General features: G+C 39.3%; 1 gene segment (V, D, J or C); it reads left to right on the top strand.

Moving 5' to 3' along the window:
- The window catches only part of LOC309844789 (T-cell receptor gamma chain C region 5/10-13-like), a 47,228-nt gene that overhangs the window by 3,686 nt on the left and 21,000 nt on the right, over positions 1-22,542 (top strand). The window contains exon 3 of the C gene segment in view: positions 21,323-21,391.

The raw sequence follows: 22,542 nt of genomic DNA, 5'->3' as shown, positions 1-22,542 counted from the left end.
ATTTCTGGGCACACGTGGAGATCTATGTTGACTGTTTTGTGTTGGATGTTCTTTATGTTCCACTCCCCAGAATGGGTTCAGGAACACAGTTTTGGGTAGAGGAAAGAGCACAACCTGGAGATGCCACTTCTACACATTGGGAACAAGAGAGTTTTTACCATACCACTCATACCCTTATAGATTCAGAAAAGCCTGTATGGCTTTTGATTTTTATTTTAAAATTTACTGTTAAACAGAATTCACATGCTATTTAATATTAAAATTCTTGCATGTTATTGAGCACTTAGGCATACCATGTGACATCTGATGGTTAGAAATGTGTGGAATAGCCTCTGTCTTCAGCATTCTTTTTCAGCCCTTCTCCTTCAAACTTTGCTTCATTTACAAAACAAACTCTTTTTTCTTTGCTGATTCCTACTGACTGCATGTGCCAAGTTAGAGACAAGGTTCATGCCCAGAGAGCTCAGTGTATCTTCATGGCCTGAGTGTTTCTTTTCCTCTCTCCAGAACAGATACCAGGTATAGACAGTGACACCAATACTGAGTCTTTCTATTAACACTGTATTTTCATTTCCTCGGGATTTTTTTTTTTAAACATCTCTTTTGTCTACTTGCAGATGAGAGAATGAGACCCTCTAAAGCAGAATTGTACACAACCATAGTTTTTTCCAACAAAATTGTTTTCCAGTTTTATTGCCTAAAAGGCTTTCATAGAAGGTTGCTAGAAAAGCAACCTCATGTGTTCATCTGGAGACGGAGAAGAAGATATGCTTTCAAGTATGACCCTGTGTGTCTCCTGCTGTGGGGGCATCATTTATCCCCTAGGCAAATTAACAGTATGGATGTTGATGGCCACAAAAGATGGATACTGTGAAATTTCCCGTTTCCTCCTCAGGATTAATGTTCCACCCCCACCCCACCCCCATTGATCTGTGCCCCAAGATCCTTAACCTTTGTGGAAACAGTCATGAGAATCTTTGTTCTGTTTTCAAATGGAAAGTTGGCCAATGGAAACTGAAGCTCAAAAAACAATCCCCAGGTCACCTGACAAAAGCATTTCTTCTTGGACACTAGATTTACAAGCCAGTGGGCCCTGGGAAAAAGAAACAAATCCCTCCAGTGGGTTAAGTGGTATCAAAGGGAATGACTTCTCCCACATGCACCTCTTATTCCTGAGCATGAACCTCTGGGTATGGCAGGAGTTGGCACTATATGTTGGTCCCTGTGACAATGCAGGCCCCTTCAGGGAGGCCTCACTTTCAGACCTCACTGTCTTCCACTTCCCAGTCTCTTGCTGATGCTCCCACTGGCTGCTTCCAAATAGCAACCAGAGTATAAGGAAAACCATAAAACCATCTGCGCAGTCCCTGAAGGTCCACCTTGTAATTCCCAGGGCAAGGTATGGAGGGGACCACTGTCCACGTGGATGAGCAAAAGAATAATAATCAAGTAGTAGTCAAATAACTGGGTTATATTTGTCCCCAAATAAGTAAAACAAATTGCAGAGTTGGGAGATTTTATCTAGTTCTTTTCATTTAACCTTCCACAAAGCCACCAAGGTCCCATCTTTAACAGAGCAGGATATGCCCTGTTCCCTCAGTAAGAAAACAGGAAATGGACAAGTACTGAGAAATTATCGTTAAACGTTGTGCTTTTCTAGTTGACCAGCTTAATAGAGAGGAACGTATAGATTATTTTTAATGCTTTTGTTGTTCAGTTAAATGAGGGATCCTGAGGTATTTGTGGAATTATTACGTAAGTCATCACCACCTAAGTAGCAAAAAATAAAGAGATCTCTATCTCTGTGTCAATAAATGATTACAGGGCTTTATGGACCAGTATTATGATGAATTCAATTCAGTGTTCTTGATGTTCTTTAATACAATAAACAAGTGTACACTAGTGAACCAATCCTAACTCTTACAAAAAGAAAGTAGAAAAATGCCTGCCACTTATGTCATATCAACGAAAATCCAGCTTCTCACATTGGTTATAATTGATGTATCTTTTCTGTCCTTCCTTCATCTACATTTCTGTCATGTATGAATTAAAATTTAAATGTTTGATCACAAACTGATCATTCCTATCTACTGTGATTTCTTCCCCCTTTTTTTTTTTTAACTTTTATATTGAAGTTACCAAACAGTTACCAAAAATCTAGTTTTATTCTGGTAGTGATAGAATCAGTATTTATAATCCATAGGTCAATAGATTTCTTTGATTCTTTCCTTTGTTCACTCAAAGAAAAAGAGTCAAGCTCTTTACGAAACTTAAGAAACATAATGTTCCAGATAAGATGTTAATAATAGCTATTTTTTTTATGAAGACTCCTTATGTACTAGGTAGGCATTGTATTAAGCAGTTTATACACATTTAGCTGTGTAATGCCTCAGTATCAGAGGAAAGAGAAAAGGGACTCTGATGGATAACAGTGTACCCCCCATAGATGTCACTAACCCTGTCCTAAGTGTCTGGTTTGAAATAATTTCCCATTGACTTGCATTCCTAGTTATAGACTATTTTGTGAAATGGTATGATTATCTCAGAGAGAAGTAAGCTGTTCAGAGATTTTCAGTAGTTGTGAAAAGCTCATTCTGAAGGTGCTGGCAATGAACAAAATGGAATTCTATCCATTTAGCTGCCAGATAATATGCTTGATGTTCAGTCTCTGGAGGAAATCTCATGATAACCATGAGAATCCTACAAATGTTCATATTTCATGGCAGAAAGAATTGATGCTTCAACAAGAACAGAAGCTGCAGTGTGGTAACTCTACATCCCATGGCATGGTGTGAATGCCATGTGGAGGTGGGTTCAGGACTGGTTATCTGTGAAGCTTTCTGACTCTAAAAAAATAAACTAATTTACAAAAAAGTATTGTCAAAGAACCAATGAAAATACTATTGTTTGAATCTAGAAACCAAATTTTACAATTTAAAGCCTTGAGAAAAACTGACCATCATGAGCAATACAGTAAAACAGAAACAACAAAAGTCAGTGTTTGATAGACCCCATGGGTCCCGGACTGTGGAGTCAGAGTAGATCAGCTGGAGCATCTCCAGTTGTCTTCTGTGGAGAAGATGCTCCCTCCCAGTAACTGCTTTGAGATTGAGAGATGAGAAATCCAAGAACTAAACATTCAGCCTAGAGGAGGACTCAGAATAAACATCAGTACTTCTTTTAAATTTCACATCTGTCTCTACTCCTTACCATGAAATAATTGGGACAATTAATTTAGAAAAGTCTTCCTACACTCCCGTTTGCAATATTTCTATCTATGCTAGACATACCTGTTTCTGCGTATCTGTCAGTGTCTGTCTCCATATCTGTCTATATCTCCATATCTGTGTCTATATCTCTGTCTCACTCTCTCTCTTTCCAATTAGTAGCCAATATGATACAACCGGAAATATCTATACCTATATCCACAGTAGAAAAAAGGATAATTACTCAATGCTGTACCTACCAAAAAAAAGTGATATATTGGTACCAAAAAAAAAAAAAAAAAAAAAGAATCAGCCTTTGGGTATCTGATGTATCAGATGTATTTGGTCACTTACAACACATGCTTAGAGGTCATATGATGAGAACAAGAAATAGGCAGCACTGAGACATCCTGTCCCCTCTACTGAAATTCCTTTTTACACTTCAGAGAACACAGTAGATGAAGCCACGTGCAAATGTATAAAGTATTCCAGGAGCCCGATAGTCAGCCCCAGGAACCTCTCTTCAGTTCTGGACTCTCATCATTTCCACAGGACAACCTAGCCACAGTCTCGGCCTCAGCCCCCACCCTGTACTCCCTGACAGGTACCCCAGTCCTAGAATCAAGGGGAAAAGAAACAGTCACCAGCTGCACCTTCAGGATGCCAGGCTTCCTGCTACAACTTCCCATTGACCTGATTGCCTGCTGTGGAGAGCTTCTGCCTTAGAGTCAGGACATATCAGTTCTTTTCCTGAGATTTCCAGGGGATATCTATGGTTCAGGGGCATGAGAAGAGGCTTGAAATGGAGAGAGGGCACAGGACTGAGGTCATAGACATGACAATGAGATCCAGGTGTGGTGCCAAATGAAGGAAGATGAAGACCAGTGCTTCTGGAATACAAGTGCTCCCAAAAGGACCTTTTTCTCTGTGTCTGTGACCTTCCCAGGGTCTGTGCAAGCCTTGTCTCTAGTGCAGCCTCCATACACACTTGCTGAATCAATCTGTGAATCAGTGAATCCCAGGAAGAATTTGTGAGGAAGCACATTGAGAGTATTTCCTGTAATGAATCCTAAGCACGCATTTTGGTACATTAAGAGAAATATATAGACCCCTCTGAAAATACATACATACTTATGTACATATACATGCATATTTTTATTACATAGTGGTATATGATATATTATATATTAAAAGTACATATGGAAGAAATAAAACATCCTTATTTTAAAAGATTTTATTTATTTATTTATTTATTTGACAGATGGAGATCACAAGTATGCAGAGAGGCAGGCAGAGAGAGAGGAGGAAGCAGGCTCCCTGCTGAGCAGACACACAGACACACACACCCAGTGCAGAGCTTGATCCCAGGACTCTGGGATCATGACCTGAGCCAAAGACAGAGGCCTTAACCCACTGAGCCACCCAGGTGTCCAGAAATAAAATATCTTATTTAAGATTGTGGGTTCGAGATATAGATCCTCTGGTACAAATTATTGCTCTGCCACTTACTCATGTCAGACCTTTGATAAAATTACTGGTGTGACCAAAGCCTCCATTTTTCATATGAAATATGGGACCAAAAATAAAATCACCCACTTAGTAGGCTTTGTGAAGATTAAATAAGATAATGGAGCCAATGTGTTCACCTATTATGTATAAAATGCCTTCAATATTGAAAGCTATTAAAGTTACGAAAAATAAAGAAAATAAAAACTCTATTTTTGAAAGTATTTAAAAAGATAAATAAAAGATAACTTCTACCTTCATTTACTTCCATGTTTGAAATAATTCAATTTGAGAAACACATTTTTCCATGAATGTTTCTGAAATGACCATTTATCTCCCTTCTAGGCTCCTAGCATCTGAAACCCTTGTCTATGTCCAGGAAATACCACACCTTATGAATCTGAGTGAAAGAAAGAGTTTGTTCATAGTATAGGAAGGAAAAAAGTCAGATACTGTTTCTCAGCCTTCCTTAAGCTATAGTCAAGTAGAAAGTGTGGGCTCCCCCAATTAGACATATTCACACAATTACTACCTCTTAATACAACACATGCACTGAGACACACATATGCACAAACACACAGGACAGAAAGCAATGCAAATGCACTTAAACACTCATCCATGCACACACACAGATAGATACACACAGCCATAAACACAAATACAGACACAGGGACTGTAAGGAAATGCTTAGCAGCCATGGTGGACCAGGGGACCTCTCTCCAGAGTGACTGTGGGTGCCTTCCTTCTGTCTCCTAGTACTTTTCATTCCAGGATGAAACTTCCTACATAGAAAGAGTCAGTCTTCTTAGTTGTAGGCCATTGATCTTATAGTCTACCATCCTCCACCTCCACAACATTCAACTACCCAGTATGGATCACTTCAGAAATGGTATTTATCAGAAAGGAGGGAAAATAGAACAGCTGCCTCAGGAGGAAAACTCAGCCATCCTGGCTTCTTCCTCTCTTTTCTCCACAGGCAGGACTCAAGCCAGAGTTCACATCAACTCCACATGGTATGTGACAGAGCCACACACAAGTTTTAGGCAGAGCTGTTTCAAGCTTTAAGACATGCATACATTTAGAGAAAACCATATGGAAATCATAAAAGGCAAGCTAAAAAGCTTTGCTGAAGAAAACATGGAGGAAAACAGGAATATGGAAAAATAAATGCATAAACATAAAGTACTAATAATATGTGACTGATTTTCAAGGTTAGTACTCCAAAGGGGTCACCAAAGATTTTTCACATGAAAATTTGGTGTACATAATAGTGGTTGACAGTATGAGGATATTGAATTTGAGGAATGATTGTAGTAGAAAATATATGTAATTATTATCAAAAGTTTACTGTATTTCAGAACCCGGACTAGCAGTTATTAGGCTGAAAGGCTCTTAGTTATTTAATGTACACTAAGTTCTGTGATAGGATTGCTATCACATCTTTTTTCAGATTAGGATTTTTGAGGCAGAAAGAGATTAAGAAATTTGCAGAGATTCAGGCAGCTCCTAAGTGACATGAAGAAATGCTTCAGTGACGTGGTGAGTTGCTCAGAATATGACGTGAACTGAAAGAAGAAGACTGCAAAACACTGTGTATATTGCACCTGTGACTCATCAAGGAATTTGTAGCCCACAAAACAACATTTATGTCCATGTATCTTCAAAGAAGAAATCGAGAAGTCCAGAGACCATAATGGAGAGAGTTTTTGCTCCTGGTGAGATGCTCAAGGGAATTTTTTATCTTCATCTTTGTCTTTTTTTCTGTTTCATCAAGGATGATATTTAAACACATGTCCTACCTAGCAGCTTAGTGAATTTCCTTGATTCAATTTTCACTCCTCTGACCTTCGCTGTCCTGTTCCATGGAATGAAAACTTACAAGCATCCATATGATGTTATTGTTATGAGGATGGACAAGGTTAAGGACATCTAGAATGAAACTTCAAGAATAAAAAATACTCCCTAAGTATTAGCTCACTTTTTAGAGAGTGGGGAGACGCAGAGGGAGAGAGAATCTTAAGCAAGCTCCACACTCAGCACAAGCCCAATGTGTAGCTCAATCTTAAGACTCTGAGATCTGAGTCAAAATCAAGAGTCAGACACTTACCAACTCAGCCAGCCAGGTGCCCTAAATATTTCCTCTTCTGAAAGTTAGTATTTATTAAACATGCAATATTTTAAAATATTATATTGAGAAAGTATTTTCATTAAATAGCTCCTCGCAAGTAGAAACAATTCTCATTTCCACAGAAACCAAGATTCTTTCAGAGTCCTTCACATTTATGTCAACAGTTCTCCAGATACCACCAGTCTTATTTTGAGATGAGCACAGCAGCAAGAAGCCTACAAAACACAGTGCCCCCATTCGCTACAAGTCTGCAGTGAGCACTAAAGGGCCAGCAATCGACCTTATCAACCACTTTTTTCATCCTCCCCATTTCAGGCAGGAGGCATCCAGCCACCAGGCACCCACTATCCTGCCTGCTTCTGTAGGACACAGCCTGGCAGATGGGGTATCATCTGCCAAGAAGAAAGTACTCACTTTCTTCTTCTTCTGGACTCCTGAGTCATACTCCTGGACCATTTCCATCTGGATGAGAAGGCAAAGAAATTCTGTAATGTTTCTTATAATTATTAGAAGTTTGGGGAGCCTGGGTGGCTTAGATGGTTAAGTGTCATCCTTCGTCTCAGGTCATGATCCCAGGGTCCTAGAATTGAGCCCTATAGTTGGGTTCCCTAATCAGCAGGGAATATGCTTCTCCCTTTTGCCCCTTCTCGTACTCTCTCTCTGTCTGTGTCTCTCTCTCAAATAAATAAAATATTTCAACAGGAAGTTCATTGGAAATGCTCTTCTTTTATTTACAGTTCCATCAAAGAGGGAACATTTCCACATACACATTTCACAAAGGTAAAGAAAAAAAATTAAGTACAAAAAAATATTGACATATATTGCAAGAAATCCAGAACGATTTTTGAAAAGGTAGTCATTCACTGGTAGGGGCAAAACACAATCAGGCTTTGGAGGACCCGATTTTTGAAATGTTAATAAAATTCCAACTCAAATTCATGTAGGTGGATAGAGCAAAGTTGAGGTGAAATGATTCTCAAATTTTTACTTCAATCCCTGCCATAAATTTCATAGAAAAAGAGGATGTTGTCATTTACTACTGTGCCAATGATACTCACCACCCTAGAACTGTGAAGACAACCAACAGATTATCTTCTTGGGTCTGTAGCATCCACATCCTTCCCTACAGCAGCAACCACAATCAGCCCACCGCTAGCTCCCAGCCTCAGTCTCCCCCGGTCTGAAACACTTTTGGAGCTTTCCAGGAAGCCATCTTGTATTATACTTGCACATATTTCCAGTTGACCTCAGGATCTCTGCTTTCAAAGTGTTCTTGGAATGAAAGTCTTCTGTGGGGGCTGACAGCACACAGGCTGTACCATTGTCCATCATCTCAGCATCCAGAGACTCAATACATGGGTAAAGTTCACACTAGGACAGGGAATCACTGTGTGCCATTATTATTGCATGTAAAAAAAAAAATCATTCTGTAATTTGATTATTATTGGTCCATTTTAAAACTAAAAAATTTAGAGCTGAATGAATTTAGGCTTAACATTGAGCCAAAGGTATTAAGTTCATGCCTTCTGAACTGGAATTCACCAAAAAGTTTAAGGACTGCAATTCCTTACATGTACACTAGAGGTCCAGTGGATTGGAATTGGAACAATTTCCTTTGGCTGGGAGTGTGGGGAGATTGGGCCAGCATGAGGTCATCACAACAGAGCTCAGAATTCACTGAGGTTGTTCAAAAGGCCACCATATTGGGCCACTGTTAATTCTCCCTGTGAAAGAGGAGAGAGAACCTGCCAAGAGCAGAAAAGCCTACCTGCATGTGTGTGGAAGAAGGGTGTAGGGGGGCTGGGTATGGGTGAGTTCTCTCTCCATGTTCTCACATTTCAGCACATGTAACTCTTGTAACACAGATCAGGGAAATGTTCTGTTGCAGTATTAGCAAGAATGTCTGACTCCTGAGGTCACTGAAGTACTAAGGGGTCAGTGACTCGTCCAGGTCACACAGCTGGTACAGGGTGAGGTGGCAGAGAGAGGCAGTGAACCAGATCAATTGGTGTCTCTTGATTATTGAACTAAACCACTTCTACACTGCAGGACAATACAAGGAACCCTACATTGTCCCCAACAGCAGAGGCAGATTAATATTGAACATTGAGTGACACAAATCTTTCCAATGTGTTACAATACAAATGCAGAGATTAGCTGTCTTCAGAGAATAAATAAAATGCTAATAAACCATCAATTGACTTTTCTATATAAAATGCCTGTCCTCGTGCTTCTGAGCAAGGTTCTGCAGTATGAGATTGCAGGGAATGGTTGAGTGGGTGTGAGAATAATCCTGCCCCACCCCAAAAAGATCCATTTAGGAGAAATTTCTTTCCAGATTGGGAGCCCACTTACATGGGGACACAGGATGCCCCAGACCTGCTCACATCTGGGACAGATCAGGAACAACCCACAGAAATATCTAAGCCACCACTTCTTCTGAGAAACTTGAAGCAGCCCCACCCTTCAGCCTCTGACCTGAGGAGTTCTGTAACAGGAACCTCACTTCTTACCCTATCACAGGGGAGCCAGCCCAGCCAACTAGATGCCACAGCTGAAAGCATTCATTTTCTTGTCTCCCAGGCCTATGAATTGTCCCCCAGGAACTTCAGTCTACAGAAGAAACTCAGGAAAATATTTATTGTTGCTTTTTTTCCATATAAATTTTTCTCGGGAATTTATCTTTGCTTGCAGTTGGCTTTGGGCAGGTAAAGTTTGAGCAACACACAATATCAATTTCCAGAGCAAGAGATGAGTGTGCCCGTATATCTTGCAAGGTGACCACTGAGGACATTAACAAAGAAGTCATCTATTGGTACTGACTGAAGCAAGATCAGGGATAGGATATCTCACATTTGTCTCAACACATCTTACCTAGGGTCACTTAAGCGGGAAGAATAACAAACTTCCGCTTCAACCTTGAAAATGAATTTCCTAAGGAAACAAGATGAGGCCATGTACTTCTGTGGCAGCTGGATTAGGACCCACAGCATCAGAGTTGCCAAGAGAAGCTGCACAAGAACCATCTTCAGGTCTGACCCACCCACATCCTTCTCAATATGGGCAACCACAGAGGCTGCACAGCTGGGTGCCCAGCCTGATTCTCTCTCTCTGTTGTATTTCCTGAGGTTGGCAGGAAAACATCTTAGATTCTGTTCACATGGAGAGCCCATATGAGGTTGACAATTATTGTACAAATGTAAGCAGTTTGCAGGACAATACAAGGAAATCCCACTAAATTATCCCCCTAAATTATTCTGTTAGGGAACCTGGAAAAGACCCAGTGAAATGTACGAAGGAAAACCCATTTGTCTGGTAATGCACAGTAGAGAGATTTCTAGTACCTAAATGATTCAAAATGAAGACAGTAAAGGCATATAGAGACTACATAATTATTTATTATTACTTTCCAATTTTATTCATGGTCATTACAGTTTTTGGAGGTAGAACGACATTTGTAACATAAAAATTCCATGCTTTTATTACCATCCTATGGCCATATTGAAGGAATCCATGATTATTATATCCCTATGTAAATGGCAGTTGTCTTAGTTATAGAAGACACCAAGGTATAAATCCCGTGCCACAAAGATAGAAGCAACACCTCACTCCACATTCAGGGTCAATACTAGGACAAAAGGAGCACTATGCCATTGGAACATGTCCTGAGTACATCAGGCACCTCCAACATGGTGGAAACACCTGTAAGAATTTTTCTCCAGGATTCTGCAAGGAAAATAAAAATCCTGAATACAGATCAGATGATTAAAAAGGATAATATATGCTCCTTTTATTTGTCAAGAAAAGATAGTGAAGGTCTTTCACAAATTACTATCTCCATCAATATAGTGATACACACAAGCAATGTGTGAAATTACAAAGCCTCCTCCCCCATCTCCTTAGAGTCACTTTCAAATGCAGAGGAAAGTTCTTTACTTCAGAAAAACTTGATACTTGTGGTTATTGGAGATCTGACCACATAGTTACCATGCACAGTTTACCTCTGGTTCCCTTAGGTCATGACAACATCTTCATTCTCTGTTTCTCCTTCTTAGAATCAGGTGTTGCTATCAAAGGCAGAGATGTTAGGGTTGCAAAATGTATTCCTAACCCAGCAGTGTCAGAACCTTCTCATGGGCAAACTGAGAATCTTCGTGTCCCATACCCTGCCCATCATGATTCTTGACTGGGGTGGGTTCCAGGAGAATGAATCTGAGGGCCTAGGTCTCACAAGGCCTCTCCTGTCTCCTACAACAGCTACAGAAAAAAGGTCAGAAGACCCCCTGAATGAAATATGGAGTCAGAGAACAATGAACTCTTTCAAAAAAGAAGTGAAAGAAAAGAGGGATTAAGCTTCTCAGAGTATCTGTTTTGAATATTTTACAAAGATTATTTTATTTATTCCTCAGAAGAGCAGTACATTAATGTATTGAATTGCCCACATGGGGTGATGGAGCCACTGTGACTTTTCAGCACAGGACATCCATGAAACGTTACAATGATGAATAGGAGTGAAAGGGATGAAGTTCTAGAACCTAGGTGAGGTTCAGTGGGCTGAGATCCAGAGCCGATGACCAAGAAAGGATTCTTGAGACATCTTTGGTGCAAAATGGTGGTTTATTAAAGCACGGGGACAGGACCCATGGGCAGGAAGAGCTGCTGCCTTGGGTTGAGAGGGATGGCAGGTTATATACCTTGCAGTTGGGGGAAGGTGAGGGGAAGCTATGGGAGGTTTCAACAGAGTTTTCATATGTTAAAGAGTGCCTACAAGGTGGGGCAGGGGGGAGCCTTGACCTTAAGGACTGATCAATGTCCTCTTTAGGTCAGGCATTAACATCCAGATAGTTGGAGATTCTTGGTGGGGTGTTATGATCCTGCTATCATTTACATTGCCTTCTACCTCAGCCTCCTCTGGTTTCGTTTATGATGGGGAGGGAGACATTAGGGCTTGAGGAACTGAGAGTTATTTGCCTCTGAAAATTTGTGCTATTGATAAGGTAACCTCCCTGTTTAGATCTCTAGGACATCTGTAGAGCAAGGGAGATTCCTGTCCTGCAAGATTGTGATCCCTGCAAGTTAACTATTTATCTTTTTATGGCAGTCAGGGGTGCCTGAGGAATGCCACACATATTACAGAGGGTAGCAGGTGGAGAGGGGGGTGTAAGGCGCCAGCTTTTGCCCTGTCCTCAGCCAGCCTCCTGCTCCCTCATCAAAAGGACAGCCTTATTTACGTGTCATTGAAGCGACAAGATACTATGTAGACACTGAAAACCTGTTTTCAGAAGAATTATGCATGAAATTTAAAAATTCAGTGAGGGTCGGAGCAAGTTTCCTCAGATTTGGGCATTTCTTAAGTGTGAATGTTAAGCTCCAAGAGGCCCAGAACATGTCGCCCCAGGAGAGGACTTGATCAAGATGGAGGGCAAAGGTAGAGTCAGTATTATCAGCACTAATGTTGTCAATATTTTTTTGTTTGTTTTTGTATTTAATAATGACATTATTTATATAAAAATGTAAAATATAATTGTATATATTGTTGAGCTGGCAGGAAGGGCTACTAAAGATGGTGAAAGTTCCCGCCAAAAGACCTGAGCTCAGACAGGAGAACAAAGGCCCAAGCAGGAATCTGAGACCCCCGCCCCAGGCTCCTGTGGACCAATGGGATCCCGATGAGCAGGTGGGATATCCAAATAAGGGAAACTTCCAAAAGATCCCTGAGCTTCCTCTGAGACCCCTTAAACCCCCCTCCTCCCTGCCTTGGGCGCGACTTCTGCCACTCTGCTTTCCAGAGTGGGGGAACCTCCCCAGAGGGTGCCCACCTCCTCCTGGCGCAACTTTCCTGGCTCCCCTTCTCCTGAGCCCTGAAACTTCGCTGGAGAGCGTTTTTAATAAATCTTGCCTTGCACCCACTTTGCCTGGTGTTGTGTTTATCTCGCTGGAAAAAGCTTTACATATACTTAAAATTGTTATATATTTATATTTTCCCATCTAATATCATTACTGCTCTATAAGTCCCTGAAAAAAAAAAAAAAAGAAAAGAAAAGAAAAAAGAAAGGAAAAGAAAAGAAAAAGTAAAAATCTACAATTAACCATAATAACAATAGTATTTACCATAGAAGAGGGGGTCTGCAAAGGCTCCCCTGCCAGGCAAGCCCCAGTTTTGTAAACCTTTATTGAAACAAAGCCTTGACCCTGTGGTTAGGAATTGTCTACAGCTGCTTTGCACTACAAAGGCAGAGTTGAGGAGTTGCAACAGAGATCCAGAAAGCATGAAATGTTGACCATTTGGCCCTCTATTGAACATATTTATCAATCATTGCCCTAGAATAATATACTGTGAGTGACATTTATTTTTATTTTGTTTCCCTATTTCTCAGTGTTTCCTCAATGACCATTTGTGACATATCCATCCTGCCCGTACTTACTCTAGATAAATTGCTTAAAATATCATTGATTTATTTTCCTCACTTGAAAATTTAAAATATAATCATATTTAACTGAAGAAACTGTTTAGGGGGGTAACTTAAATTATACACACAAACTGCTTCCAAGTGCTTGGAGCATATCTAATGCTCTCTATATTCAGGTTTTACATTGCTTATGTGGATTATTATGGCATATTTGAACATAATTTAACAAAATATGAAGCAAAACCTCTAACTTACTCTTTTCTTATTTAATTTTTAGTAAAACAAATAGAACACCTGCTGAAATTTATGGAATGCTTCCATGCCTATTTATTTCCTGTCTATGACTGCTTTTGTGTTACAATGGTAGATGTGAGGACTCAAAACAGAGACCTTAGGCCAAAAAGCTAAATAAAATACTTGTTATCAGATCCCGCAGAGAACATTTGATGACCCTTCCTGTGCAACAAAGTGTGATGAAATGAGTTTGTAACTATAACTAAAATTCAAGATGAAATAAGAGAAAATATTGACAAAGTTTACTCCATGAAGGACCTGAGGGCAGGAAGAGCTGCTGCCCAGGTTGTGAGAGAAGGCAGGTTAAGTACCTTGTGGTTGGGGGAAGGTGAGGGGAAGGGAGGTTTCAAGGGAGCTTTCATATGCTAAAGAGGGCCTACAAGGTGCCAGAAGACCATTGTTGTCTTTTATTAAGCAGTCCATTAACATCAAGATAGTTGGGAGATTCCTGTCTTGCAGTATTGTGATCTCTGCAAAGTTAACTATTTGTTTCTCACTGATGGCAGTCAGGGGTGCCTGCAGATTGTCACACAGTTTACTGAGGGGAGCAGGTGGAGAGGGGGTGCAAGGTGCCAGCTTTTGCTTTGTCTTCAGCCAGCCTCCTGCTCCCTCATCAAGAGTACTAAGAGAAATGTCACAACTCAGTAAGGAAATAAACCCAATTTAACAATGGAAAAGACAAATAATAGTAGAATTTAGGCTAAAATCACCTGAAAGTCACTTCTCTGAATTTTATTTTAAATTATTATTTATCTTTAAGAAAATTTTTTTGAGGAAAAATTTTTTTAAATTTCAAAATATAAGACACTCTACAAAATGATAGGTCAATGTTCTTCAAGAAAAATAATCAATGAAATTAATAAAACAAGCAAAATGCAAGGAAAATAAAAAGAGAGAGAGGCAGAGGCAGGTAATGCTGGACTTAACCCCCGACACCGGGATCATGTCCTGAGCAGAAGGATTAACTGACTGAAACACCCAGGTGCCCAAGCTTTTTAGACTTTTAATGGAAGAAAAATAGAAAAAAAACAATAAATCAAAATATATGGCACAGGAGCCACCTGAGTTCAGAGACGCAGAGAGGCGAAAATGGCACTGCTACAATTTTACAATAATATTCAAAAAAAGTAGGAATAAAACTTAATAATTTGTTTGAGTCTTTCAGGGAATTGAAGTTGCAGTGTATATGAATTTTCAAAAAACTGGAGACAGACAGGCACTTGCAGGGAGAAACAGGAGGTGAGCCTTTGCTCACCTTGGACAGATGTTGTCAAACACATTCACCTGATCAGATGATTCTGAAAGACCCCCCCTCGTCCTTAAGTAATTAACTGCTCTTTTGTTGTGTAAAAGCACCCCTCCTCCCCTTGCAATGAAAAGACCCTTCCCCCAGGGTTGAATTCAATGTAACTGCTCTTTTGCCTTTCTGTAACCGCTTGGCTTTTAGGGCATGACACTTGACTCCTGTTTGAACAAGATACCCTCTCCTAATAGCCAGGGCATGGTCCCATAGGCAAGGGGGCTGCATGGTCACATAGGTCACGTAGACAGGATGCCTTTCTGCTGAGTAATAAGGTCAAACTTCTCCTCTTTGTTTCCCCTTCCCGCCTTTTTCTTCGCACATGGGGGTCTTCCAGGGCCAATCCACTAACACCAAGTATGCCTTTTTCAAAAGTTCAAACTGTCCACCAATCAGTTGCGCCCCACCCAAAACTTGTTTGTACCTGTCTATAAAAACCCGGCACCACCCCAGCCCGGTGTGCTCAGCTAGCAGGAGCTGCTGACCACCCGCAGGCGCGCGCTGACCACCCGCAGGCGCCTGCATAACAATAAAGAACCTCTTGCTGATTGCATCCAGTGGCAGTGTTGGATTCTTGGGTAAGGGGATCCACGGGTCTTTCAATTCAAGTAGAATTTGTTAATGCAATAATAAAAGCTCCATAGGCTGGAAGAAGAGTGTGAACTTTAGGAATATATAAGGGATATTTTTGTGTCTTCTTCAGAACTGCAAGAAATTCTTACATGGAAGATCAGGGACAATCTAGAGAAAGCTTCCCTTGGTGCTGCAGGAGGGGAACAAGAGCTATGATCCATCCAGACCTAATCTACCCACCATAGACAAAAGTGACTTCATCGCAGAGGAAGGGGATGGTGGAATCCCATGGCAGTTGAAGGAAGGCAAAGGAAACAATCACTGAAACTTTGCCCAGAAGATCCCCCTCTGTCCAAAAGTAACACGTTTTCATCTACTCAAGAGCGGGCATCCAACCACAGCTTGAAGTTGGTAAGAACTTCCTGCAGATGGGGGAGAGAGACAAGGATTGAAAATGTTCCACCTCTAAAAAAGAGGCAGGAATACTTGTGAAGGCCATGTCTTTAAGACCCAGTTTCACCGTATCTGCTTAAAATTGGGACTTAGTAAAAATATCAGGGAATGTCTACTTCCCTGACCATTCACCACCACATTAGCAAACCTTGGGCAAAAGTCGCAGTGGGACAGAGCTCAGAGAGCTTCAAGAAACAGACTCTTTCTGGGGAGCAGAACAAGGAGAGGACTCAAAGATGGGTAAGGAGACAAATACAAAATACAACTAGAGGACTTCTAGGTGTCTGGACTCTGATAAGAACAAATTCAAACCCTTATAACATAACAACAACAAACTTCAAATCCAGCCTACTCCTGACTACTTAAACCTAAGTGACCCAAATTCACTTTATTTTTATCCTTACTTCTGTGGGGACTAGGTGGCTTTTGGACATGTGAATTTTTTCTGTTTCTCCATCTACAAGAAGTTTCCCAGGAAGGAGCCATCCCAGTGTGTACAATATTATATAATGAATGAATGAATGAATGAATGATGGAAATTACAAAGCCTTTCGAGTGCCAGAGAACTTGTTTGAATTCTTGCTCAGCCACTGAACTGCCACAATCCAGGGATGTTACTCAGTCTTTCTCATGGGGTTGTCAGGGACTGAAGAACGTGACATACAGGACAGGTCTAGCACAGGGTCAACACATCACAGGGTCCTTTCCCATTACAACTGAACTGCTTCACTGACCCAGCTCAGCTAACACAGAAACTCAGGGACTCTTTAAATGTCACAACTTACATTGACCTCCAAACAACAGTAAAGTTTGCTTTCTTTTGGAAAGCTAAGAATTGTGAACAGGAAGAGAGTCCAGAGTAGTAAAGCAAAGGATTTTTTTTCCTCCACAATTTTTCTTATTCACAACAGTGTTGTCATATCATAACACCTAAGTAATAACTATAATAATTGTTCAAATTCTTCCAAATTTGTGAATTTTCTTCAGACTACTGATCTATAAAATGTATAAAGTTGTGTATAAAGTTCATTTTATAAAGTATATGAAATGCATAAACTCCTGCATAACATTGTAGGATTATTATGTCATTGTTATTATATACAGTAATAGGTCTTTTCTTCTGATAGCCTTATACTTCTCCATACTCTTACCAAATATGGTGAGAAAGCCATGACTCAGAGAGAAAAAGAGTTCAAGGATAGGTGGGTTTGAAGTAAAACCTAAAGGAAAAAAAGTGAAAGTGTTGTCCCCAAAAGGAAGATAACATTGAGTTATTGTAACAGGGGTGTTTTGGTGCAGTCATCTGGGATCTGAGAGTTTTCTATGCCAGGAACATAGTAAAATGCCACTGAAAATGCCACATATCTTACCGTGAAGGTCTTTCATTGGTTTTAAAACATTCATTAGTTTCATTGGCCTCTGAAGGACAAGTTTGCTACCACCTCCACAGTCCTGATGTATGCCCATCCTGGAGAAAATTCTGACTACTCCAGGGCAACGCCAACCCCAAGAATGGACATATGTCTCCAGCTTGATTTGTAGGTTGACTACACTCCTGTCTCTTTGGTTCACTGTTTTCATGTCCATTGTTAATTTATGCAATTGCCTCTGATTTCTCTTTTTTGCTTTTCAGATGAAGATCGCAAAATGAGAATTTCTCAGGATCAAGTCCCCTTTGCCAGAACAGCAGACAGAAGCATGCACATATGATGCAGGCTTTCTATGGTCCTTGGAGAGCCCATTTGGCAGTGGTACCAACAAAAAGGAGAACTGCTGAAATTAATCCTGGATAGCTCTTCCAGGATTATAAATGACACAAGCCCATTTCCAGCTTGGGTTCAGAGAAGAGTCTTTTCCTTGATAACCCTTAAGGTCATTAAGTCTCAGGGATCTTGCAATGTCACAGAGTTAGAATGGATCTTTAAGGAAACCTTCTCCATTACTAACCCTCAACTCCTTTCTCACTTGAGCAGCCACAGCAGACCCTTTCCAGCTCTTAATCACAGCTTCATAAGCTGTTGGGAAAAAAAGGGCCTTTTGCACATACGCAGCTTAATGTTCACACAGAGGATGGGATTTGGGAAACCAGGGAGGGCAAATGCCTTGTCCAAAGCTAGTTATCCACAGAGGCAAGGTCCAGGTATATTTTCAAAGATCACAGAATGGTTTCCAAGAGGCTTCTTCTTTCAATATGAGAGAGGTTTGTTTTCCACTTTCAGTTTTAATAAAGAATCTTTTTTTCTATGGGAGATAAAATTCTACAATTTTTTCCGCTTTATTCCAGGAAAATATTATCATCACAGAAAGTATTTTCTCCTTTTGCTTTCCCTGGTAAAGCTTTGTGTTGCTGAATGGTAAAAGTGGCTTACTAAAAAATGGAGACCATCGTCCACATTTCTCTAGTATATTTCTATTGACATGTTAGCTTTTTCAGTTAGTGAAGCCTGTCCCCCTCAGAATATAGCTGTAAACTGCTGACACAATAGGCTGGTGTTTGTGAGAACAGAAGAGATTTCCGTTGAGGCATCTCTGAGCAGTTTCACACACTTGAACACCTGGAAATCAAAACCTCTTAATTCTCTGAACACTGTTTCTGGTAATTTAGAAAAGTCATTGGTTGACCACTTGGTCCTGATCTTTCTTTTCTTTTTCTTTCTTTCTTTCTTTCTTCCTTTCTTATTTCACTTTCTTTCTCTTTCCCTCCCTTACTCCCTCCCCTTCTTTCCCTCCCTCCCTCTCATTCTCTCTCTCTTCCTTCCTTCCTTTATTTCTTTCTCTTTCTCTCTCCCTTTCTTTTCCTTTTTATTTGCTTTCTTCATTTCTATTTTCTTTGAGCATTTTCCATGATTGTTGCCTCCATCAAAGCAGACATTTAGATGAACTAGTCTGAGGAAAACTTATAAAATATCAGATGCCGTGAAGCCTATATTCAAGAACTTTTAATGGCCTCAAAAGACCAAACTGTCAGTACAAGGTTTCTACCTGCTGGCCTTGACGGGAACCTCAGGGGAAGGCTTACATTTATGTAGAAGCTCTAACTAGTGTGGTAACCATTAACCAGGCTGGATCAAGATATCTGTGGAAGGAACTAAGCTTACAAAAACTTCTCCTGTAAGTAACTTTGTTATTTTTAGGTACTATGAATGAAAAGCTGATAGATGCTTTTTAGAAAAAACATGTAGAATCAACTTAGCACTTAGACAGTAATTTTGCAGCTAAAAAATGTTTCCATATATCGTGACAAAACGTCGCAGTATATGGAAATAAAACTACTTTGTGAATGGCTTATTTACTTTCTTGCTTGCAAGCATATTGAAATTCTACTTGTAGAAAATATACACACAAAACTATAGATGCAGGCTTGAAATTAAAATGATTCTGAGACCATACCTGTGACATATTTGTGTAAGTTATTTGTTCAAGATGTTTTTCATGTAGGTGGCCTTTTAAGTGAGACACTCTTTGATGAAGTATCTATAGTCTTAACAGTGCTCCTTTCTTAATGAATGGTGTTCCTTTCTATAATAATCTGCAACCTATATGATTGGTTTTGATCTCATCTTAAAGAGCAGAGCAAAAAATTTAACTCTTCCAGTGTATAATTATAGATCATCAATAAATCAACATGTTATTACTCTAGTTTCTTAGTGGGTAGGCTGAATTTAGTCAAAATCTGTGCTCTCATGGCTTTTGTAATATTGCCTAGACATGGTCCAGTTTAATGGAATTTGTGAGCTCAGAAAACCATTTCATCTCCAGAGTCCATGGAAAGAAGCTGTCAGCATGGTTTTACATCCTTGTTTGTTTATTTATTGAAGACAGTTTCTATGCTTGACACTAGAGGTTAAAGGGTGCCCAAGACATGGTCACAACACTCAAAAAGCTTGTAGCTAGTGGATAAGTATTCTAGATTGCAACTTGATGGAGCCCCATGTATTTTGGCCTGTGATTGCCAGACACATAAAATGTCAGATTCAGGAACTCCTTTGCTTTCTTAATTTATATAATAAATACTTATTGCTTATAAAATCTACATTTTTTTTAGCGGAAAATTTGATTACGGTGCCCCAAACCATGCAATTAAAGACAATAATACTATTAACTAATATTTAGTGAGAGTCAGACACCATACTGCCTTGTTTCTGTGTCTTGTCTCAAACTTTAAGAGAATTATACAGAGGATCTTCTTATTCCAATTTCACTGATGGGAAACTGAGGCTTAGAGAGTGAGCTATTTGCCTACATTTACATGAATAGTTACTATGGCAAAGTTTGGGACCCAATAGATACTTGTTTGTTCCTTACTGCATGGTCTAACAATTATACGCTATGAGAAACTTCAAGCCCATAAATGTATTTTGAATATATAGTGTTTTGTAGTCTGACCTTTTAAATAGACTATGCAGTTGAATGTGTAATAGTGATAGCTCAAAATTTGTATGACTCCTCATGCAGAAAACAATGCTTCTGTTTCTAATCATGGCACTAAAATTGCTTCTCTTCCTCCCAAGACATCAAGTAAGTCATGTTGAATATGCATTTATTAAATTCTCACAATGTGACGCTTAGGGTATTTTTTATAAAGGGACAAGTCCTTTTGACACTCTTCCTTTCAATCTTTCTGCATGCACATCATATCTGCTTGGACTATGGAAGCTGGCAGAAGAACAGGAGCAGTTGTACTATATGTAGGACTCAGCTGCAGAACTCAGACTGCCTTTGTACTCCTGCTGGGAAAGCAGCAAAAAGACTAAATTGAATTAAGATCTTCTGATGAGTAGCTCAGGGTTTTAAATCAATATCTTTGAACTTGTAAGGGCAATCTGAAGTTCAAAGAACAGTTTTTCAACAGTAAATGGGTTAATATTTCTCACTCTTTAATAACTCATCTGTTCTTGTATCAGCGAAGGCTAAATTCTGGAAAGATTTTAATTTATAATCAAGACAGATAACCACTCCTCGGTGTGTAGAGATTATCCATATATATATATATAAAATATTCATATATTAAATTTTTAAATATTAAATTTAAAATTCTTTAATTTTTAAATATTTATTTCTTAATATTATTTCTATCTTTATTCTTGTTAGAATCACAGAAATAGTAACTATAAATTACACTCTAGGAAAAGAACTGATATGATACATGAAAACGTTTTAAGAAAAAATATTTAGAAGTTTCTGGAACATGGTGACTAAAGGTAAAATCAGACTCTCCAATGTGTGTGATTGAGATGGAAAAGACAAACGCAAGCTGTCCAGGCAGAGAGGGGTCAGGTCATCCGTTCTTGAGTAAGTTCATATGTAATGTGAGTTTGCTTGAGATTCATCTTTATTTAATGTTAGCAGTGTTTACTTATATATATATATATATTTATAGAAATATTGAAAGAATACAGGCACATTTTAAAGGAGACACACAGGTAGTTTTCTGTAAAAGCTTTTCAGACAGTGTACCTGGGCTGGGGTGGCTCATGGTACAAAAAAGTGTTTGGTCCTGGCACATTCCTCATGGTTACAAGTAAGATATTTTTAAATTCTTCCCTATAAGGTATAGAGAGGACATAGGTGATGTGGGTGGGAGGTAGGGAGCAGCAGCCTAGGAGCTGGCTCAGAGTTCTAGGATTGGTCCGAGGTTGGTCATAAGTAGCAGTGGGTTACTAGGAGAGGTTGTTGACTCTGTCCCAGTCCTGTGGGTAGTTGCTGCCTGATCTAGCTTGGAGGACATTAACAAGGATCTAACTAGCTAGAGCATATGGAGTTCCAGGGGTAGAGCTGTTAATCCTTTAGGGATTTCTGTGTTGAGAGATTTGTAAATAATTTTGTATATATTATTTTATTAGATTCGAAAAATAAGCAAAGGAAAGGAATGAACAATAATTGAGAAACTTGCATTTTTTTTCTGAAGGCAATTCATATCAGGTATTGACATATCTAACTGCACAAACATATCCAAGAATGTCATAAGCTAGGTTTGGTTTTTCCAAATTCAGCCTAGTAAATTTTTTCATCCTTCATTAGACTTAGAAATAAAATTTTGCCTGGATGAGGGAGAACATCTCACACGGATGTGTCTACCCTACAGGATCGAGTTGATTAAGTGTTTTCAAATAATTTTCATAGGGCTAGTGAAATTTTGGAAAAATGAAAGGAATGGTATATTCTGGCATTTTTTTGTGTTGTCCGCATAGGCACATGTGAATTCACAAATTGAAAAGGAATATTCTAGTCCTGTTTTTTTTCCCAGTTGACTGCAATATAAAGTTACAATCTAATTAAATAATGGTGACACAGAGGTAATTCAGAAGGTCCTAAAAGCTCTTTTTTGGGGACATTGTGGTGCAGAGAAAAATGTGGACTGTGAGTCAGGATCTATCACTTTCCATATAATCATTCTTCAGCAAATAAATTTAGATTTATTGATTATCACTTTCTTAAAGTTATAAAGTTTTAAAAATATATGCCCATTAGGAAAAAATTGGAAAAGAGAAAAAAAAAATGTTAAAGATTTATAATGACAGATATTCTGTTAACATTTGCTATTTCCATCCATTCTGTCAATGTAGCCACCATCTCAAGTAGATGTTGTGGAACTAAATGAAATTAAATATGAAAATATCTATTGCATAAGTTGGGACATGATCCATCATTACAAAAGTCAGTCCTACAAAT

Source organism: Mustela nivalis (genome assembly GCF_964662115.1).
Source record: "Mustela nivalis genome assembly, chromosome: 12".
In the NCBI taxonomy this organism is placed as follows: domain Eukaryota; kingdom Metazoa; phylum Chordata; class Mammalia; order Carnivora; family Mustelidae; genus Mustela; species Mustela nivalis.
The sequence above is the reverse complement of the archived record's forward strand: the minus strand, read 5'-3'. Positions and strand labels throughout refer to the sequence as shown.